This window comes from Tasmannia lanceolata, unplaced genomic scaffold (genome assembly GCF_043159265.1).
Source record: "Tasmannia lanceolata isolate RefF3 unplaced genomic scaffold, GAP_Taslan_0.1 ptg000006l, whole genome shotgun sequence".
Classification (NCBI taxonomy): domain Eukaryota; kingdom Viridiplantae; phylum Streptophyta; class Magnoliopsida; order Canellales; family Winteraceae; genus Tasmannia; species Tasmannia lanceolata.
In genome coordinates this window covers 21,564,469-21,570,754 of record NW_027518683.1, presented here as the reverse complement: position 1 = coordinate 21,570,754, position 6,286 = coordinate 21,564,469, and the positions used below count along the sequence as shown (strand labels likewise).

At 37.6% G+C, this 6,286-nt stretch overlaps 1 protein-coding gene across 1 annotated transcript in view; it reads left to right on the top strand.

Moving 5' to 3' along the window:
• The first annotated feature begins 606 nt into the window (after positions 1–606).
• The window catches only part of LOC143878831 (uncharacterized), a 32,816-nt gene continuing 27,136 nt past the window's right edge, over positions 607–6,286 (top strand). Inside the window, exon 1 of the mRNA XM_077381056.1 lies at positions 607–1,443. The gene's annotated coding sequence lies outside the window, so the exon portion shown is untranslated. The remainder of the gene's footprint in view (positions 1,444–6,286) is intronic.

Genomic DNA, 6,286 nt, shown 5'->3' with positions numbered 1-6,286 from the left:
TAAGAAACGACGAAGTTATGAATTTTCAAAGTTTAAACTGCCGAAGGAAAAACTGTCGCATCGGACGTCTGGGAAGTTTTCTGGATGTCAGGGAACTTTGTAGTTTGCTTGATTGCAGACACCGCCATTTTTGCCCGTCGTCCGCTGTAGACACCTCATTTTGACCGGACCCTAGTTCGATGTGTTTGTGAAAAACCCAAGTAAATCTATGATCTGGTGACCCAAATCCGTCCCTCAAGTAGGTTGGAGATCCATTTAGGTCCCTTTAAAATTTCGTCGAAATCCGACGGTTTCTGCTTCGTCAACGAGAGGCGTAGGAAGCGTTGTTAAATTTAATGTCGCAGAAGGGGTGTGCATTATCCTGGTCAGAGGGTGACCTGGTGGGAGTAAAACGTGGGTAATTTGCTGCAGGAGGGTGTCCCTGGGTAACCAGAGAGGCACGAATTTATCCTTATTTTTCACTAAAGCTTTTCTTGCGGACCACCCTATTTGAAATCAAAACAAGTTAGAATAATGCTCAGAGGGGGCTGTCCTGAGTATATTTGGGGTTCGAAAATTACTGAAAAAGGCTATAAATAGAGAGCTTGGGTCTCATTTGCTGGGGGAGCTAATTTTTCGAACGAATTTTTAGAGAGAGAAGCTCTGAGAAACAAGAAAGAGAAACTAGATCTCGCATTCAAACCCTAAATTCTCATCTTCTCCGGCCAACTCCGTTAGCTTTTCCGGTCGGATTCTCATTTCAGTCATTTTATTTTCCTCATGTGCAAGCTCTGATTCCGACTAAAACTCCGGCCGATCCTTCTTCTCCAAGTAGGTCTAATAGATTCAGACAGGTTTTCCGGCCGATTTGTTTTCTCCGGCAAGTTTGAGTGTCGGTCAACTTTGTTTCTTCTTGTATTAGATAGATCTGTCATTTTTCTTCATTAGAAATCTCCAAATTCTTCAAACCCTAACTTTTCCCCTTCGATCCTTTCTTCTCTGATGAGATTCCGGGTTTGCTCAAGTTAATCTCCGGCCGGCCTTTTCGTCAGTTTGCTTATGATTCTCCTTGCTTCATTAGAGGCTCATTTCTCATTTAAATTTCATCAACGGCTTAGATTGTTCTTGTCTTCTCCGGCCAAAATCCGGTAGATTTTCCGGCAGATTCATCTTCTCCGATCTTCAGAACTTGAGATCTACCAGTGTTTATCTCCGAAGAAAAGAAGGGCAGAATCTGTAGAATTATTGGCATCAGCTTCAGCAAATTTCTGGATTTTAGTTTTTCCTTTGGAATTTCACTATCAGTTCTTCATTTGGAGGAATACAAGGAAGTTCTTAATATTCTAAGAAGAGCAATTGCAAGATCTGGCATCGTGAGGCTTTACTAGTGAGATTGGATTTTCGGCAAGTTTCTTTGAGCTTTGATTATAAGCTATTTGGTTAATTCCTCACTAATACGCTCAGGTAATTTTTGATTACTCTGCTGTGTGAGTTTTTTTACATGTTATGTTGTTTGAATTGATGAGGAGTTGTTGTTCTGAGTTTGTGAATGAAGTTTCCATGTGTTATTTTGCTTTGATCGATGAAGATCTGTGTTGCATTTGACATGATTTCTGGATGAGTAGTAAAAAAAAAAGGAGTTGCTGTTTAATTTTACAAATTTATTTTGATCTTAAGAAGTACAATGCTGCAGTTGTGATTGGATTGTGAATAAGTAGAAAATCAGTATTATGTGTTGTAATTTGATTCTGAACTTTAGTAACGATACAAATTTAACTTGTTTTTTTTACTCTCTCAGCTGATTTATGAACATAGCTCACAGTTGTGAACTCAATTGATGATCCTTTATATGATAAAAAAAACAGAGTATTGTAATTGATTAGAATCTAGTGATATAGTTACTGAGAGGTTGAGAAGATAGGGATTGTCTAGGTCTGATCACCTTTTGATACGTATTTTGCTTATTCTCTTTGCTTTGTTTGATGCCATCAACAAGTCTGTAAGTGAGTGGATGCCTTTGTGGCTAATTGCAACATTATTATGTTCTCATTAGTGTATAGATTATAATCACCATTCTTAGCCACTACTTAGCCATAAAATTCATTCATTTCTGTTTATAGTTTATATATATATATTTTAATATCTTTTCTTTGGAAAACAGGTGTCAACCCAATCATGTTCTATGGTCGTGTAGGTTTATTTGCTTAGATATGGATATTTCTTATTTTTTTTTAGTTTAATATTTATCCCATGGTCACTATGCACCTGCATATATGACTATTATTTTAACGAACAACAGTTGGGTCAGGAGTTTGCTTCGTATTCCACACTAGAATATTATTTTTTTTTTAAAAAAAAAAAATCTATACAAGCAGATTTCTTGACCTTATCATTTTGTATAAATATCATTGTGCCTTTTACTACACAGTTGGATTCCTAACCCTGTTTCTTCTTTGACCATGTTCTAGTTCCCTAACCTATCTAAGACAACCATTATTGTAACCATCCTTGTCACCCCTCACAGTTGCTTGATATGTACAGCCCTCACACTTTGATAATTGTGGCCATTTTCACTATGATATTTGTAACCCCTTAAATTTTTCTGATAATGGCAACCATTCTATCATTGTTGTCACTCTTGGAGTTGTTAAGATGAAGATGAATTAATCTTGATTGGATCACAGAAAGGACAGATTGCAAAATATTCTGTTTTATGCCTACCCGGGTTACTATGGAGTTTTTTTTATTTCTTTATGTCCAAATCATATACATAGACACAAAATTCAACTCTTATGATAGTGACTGCTTGCCTATTCCCATTGACTTTACTATGGATCTACTCTTCCTTTTTGGTAATAGAATTAAGAGCTCTTGTATGATAACCGCACCTCCAAAGGATTGATCTCTAAACCAGGTAGAGAATATTCTCTCTTAACTGTGGTCTTGTTTTTGACTTTCTGTGATAGAAGGAGGAATTTCTGTCATCATTATAGTGGTGATTAAGTTAGAGGTTGTCTGTTAATTATTGGTAAAATTATAGTATCTGTTTCCCTGATAGCATAAGTTTTAAAAGGGGATTATGATCTTGCATTTGATATGAAAATTATGCATAGTAAGGTAATTGTCAATTGAAAATATGTCTTGTTCTAAATTTATTTGCTTTGATACTAGTCATTTGGTCTATGGTTTTGTGAGCTTTTCATTTTTGATATGGAAAGCCCTCATGTCATTTTGATAATAACAGCCCTCTTAGTTGTGATTGTAGCAACCATTTTTTATTTATTTTTGCTAATGGACATCCCTCATTTCAGCCCTACATGCTTCAGATGAATGAAAAATAATTTGTTTTATAGAAAACACCTAACAGTGGTTGTGCTGATTTCACTTCCTCTTTGGCACTTCCTGGTTTGATAATAGCATTTTTTTTTATATAACTTTACGAAAGAATTTTCAAGCATATTAATGGGGTTATCCTTAAACTGCAAGGTTCTGTATCATTTGCTTGTTATTTCGATATTCTGAAATGGAGGTCATTTGTATAAAATATTGAGAATTTATTACTTTTCTTTTATCTTAAGTTTTGAGTTAGATTCTGAAGATAAGTGGATCGTTCAGGTAAGATTATCTCAAAGCTTATTATATTCATTCCTTTTTATTTAAATAAATTGTTTAATAGGAAGAAGGAGATCAGGTAACTACTCTATTCGATATTATCGACATGAGTACTGTCTGATCTCAAGGCGGGATTAGAAATATTATCATGTGTATTTGATATCGGATGATTACTTTGGCATCATCTGATTTCATTGGAGTCCCCGTATTGGGGTTTGTGGTTGGTTTTGAAGTGTTTGATATTGTTTTTACTTTATTAGGCTATCCAGCGGCTGGTCTGGACTAATTAATGTTATTTATCATTTTATAATTGCTATTAGATTGTATATTTTTTTTTTTGCTTAGCACTTGATTTATTCTTAGAATAAAATTTGCGATTATCTGGTAGCCTTTTCTTCTCTTTTTGATAGACTAACACAGTCTTATAGATTTCTGTTAAAATTCTTTGATATTAGAATCCCCTCTCGTTGCAAGGGCGATGAAGGCGCTAGCCTAAGCCTATCCTTAGGAGACTCGCTTAGTCCAAGTAGCACCCCTCTCATTTATTTAAAGACTTGTCCAAGTCTTTATGGTGTGTATCCCCTAGAAATTAGAAATCCATTCATTGCAAGGGCAATGAAAGAGTTCTCTAGAGCCCTCTCAGGGAGACAGGCTATGTCTTAGACAGAGAAAGTTGTATCCTTTAGAGACAAGCTTTGTCTCATTAGTGAGTCTATCCTTAGGAGAAATGCTGTGTCTCATCAGCACCTCTCTTGGAGCTCATCGTTTTGTTTAGGAGTCTCACCCAATCTCATTTTTCTTTCTAAACCTCTTCTTTGTGCATCATTTGGTTTTTGGGAGAACATCCTACTCGGCTTGGCAACATACCCCTTACCCTTATGGGTATTGGGTTGCACATTTGTTGCACCCTAGGGCTAGGTAGCTGTCCGGCCCGGCTGGTTGTTTTACTTTTGCCAAATATGCACAAAGTCTCTTTTTCCTTATTACTTGTTGAGCTTTATCTTAGTTTGATAGTCCGCTAGCATAGGAATCCGTCCTTAGTCTAGAGAGTCAGTTCTCTTGTTCAGGAATCAAATTCTATCATCATAGGGGTTAGGATATTATCCAACTTCTCATCGTATCATGTTTTTCTATCCGCTCCTGCAAGGTATAGGATGTTGTCTAACCCCTGCAGAGCTATGTTTCTGTTCTTTTCCCCCGCAAAGCATAGGATGCTGTCCAACCTTTGCGGGATATCGGGAGTTTGTCCTCCCCTTATGATGATAGGATTTGTCCCCCTTGAGTCAAAAACACTTAAAAACAACAAAAAACATCTGAAAAACCAAAAATCTCAAAAATCTTGAGTCATTAGAAGTAGTTAGGAAATCTGTTTCGAACTACGTTGGCTTGATCCCTTCCACAGGGTACGTAGTGCAGCTTGGGATTCACATCCCAGGTCCAGCCAAACCTTTAAAAATAAATTTGTTAAACCTTCAAAAAATATAAAATTCTTCAAAACCTTTTCAAAAAGATTTTCCCCTAGAGTTAGGAGTATGTCCTAGCTGTTTAGGGTGTTTTAGAGTTAGGAGGCTGTCTTGATTTGTATTGATATGGTGTGTCCTGTCGTGTGAGTGTCCCTAGAGTTAGGAGGCCTCGAGTCGATCGGTTAGACATTTAGTCTAACCGATGGCTAGACTAGGAAGCATATAGTCAGCCCGTGGTTTTCTTTAGGATGCACAGCCTAGTTACACATATGATGTAGGGCTCACCTGCATTAGTTTAAGGCTAACCAACTTGCATTAGTTAGGGCATATAGAGAGTCCTAAAAATTATAATTCACTTGAATTTAAGCAATCGTTCAAAAAGCTTTAAAAATCAGTCGAGTCTAGTGGATCGAGTCTAGGATAGCGGTTCTAGATGGTTAGGCATCGTAGTTAGAATAGGACATCGAACTACGTTGACTCCGATTCTTCCCGAGGCCGGGATACGTAGAGCAGCTGGGATGGATGGCCATCTTGGTCCGAGTCAAGTCGCATTAGAGTTAGGATTTGTCTTGTCCTGTCGTATATAGGATTGATTTGTGTTTTATGTTTTGATGTGTTTTCTTACTTTCTTGTACTGATACTATACCTTTAGCTGTAGCCTGCATGTGTATGTCCACCAGATCTTAGACTCCCATTAGGCATGTCACTCATAACCTAGCTTTGCTTAGGTGACACATTTTTCATTTCATTTTGTGTATGCTTATTTCTTTACCTCAGGAAATGCATGCTTAGGTAGACGATTCCTGAAAATTGTTCCTATTTCATATGATTTTTACCCAAAATTCTTTGGATTTAATAATAAATGGCATAAGAGACCAAGTGCTTGCACTCGGACGAATTGGAGGCGCTCTTCAGACCTTCTCCATTCGTAATCAGGCACGAACCCATTCATTTCTGGTTATCCATGGTATACAGAGCATATTTTTTTAGGGATCCATGGCCGTATACCATGGATGGCGACTCTGAGTTTTGTTTTTTTTGTTTCGAGAGTTCCTTGGTAGAGCTCTCCTTCACGTGTGGATGATCCAAGAGGCCGCTGGGGGCTCGTTCCCCACCTCTCTCCTGGATCGGGGTCCACATCCGCCCCTGCGAGGACCCAGTTTCCCCGAAAGGCCATTTTTCACCGTTTTTAATACTAAAACGGTCATAACTCATTCGTTTGAACTCCAAAT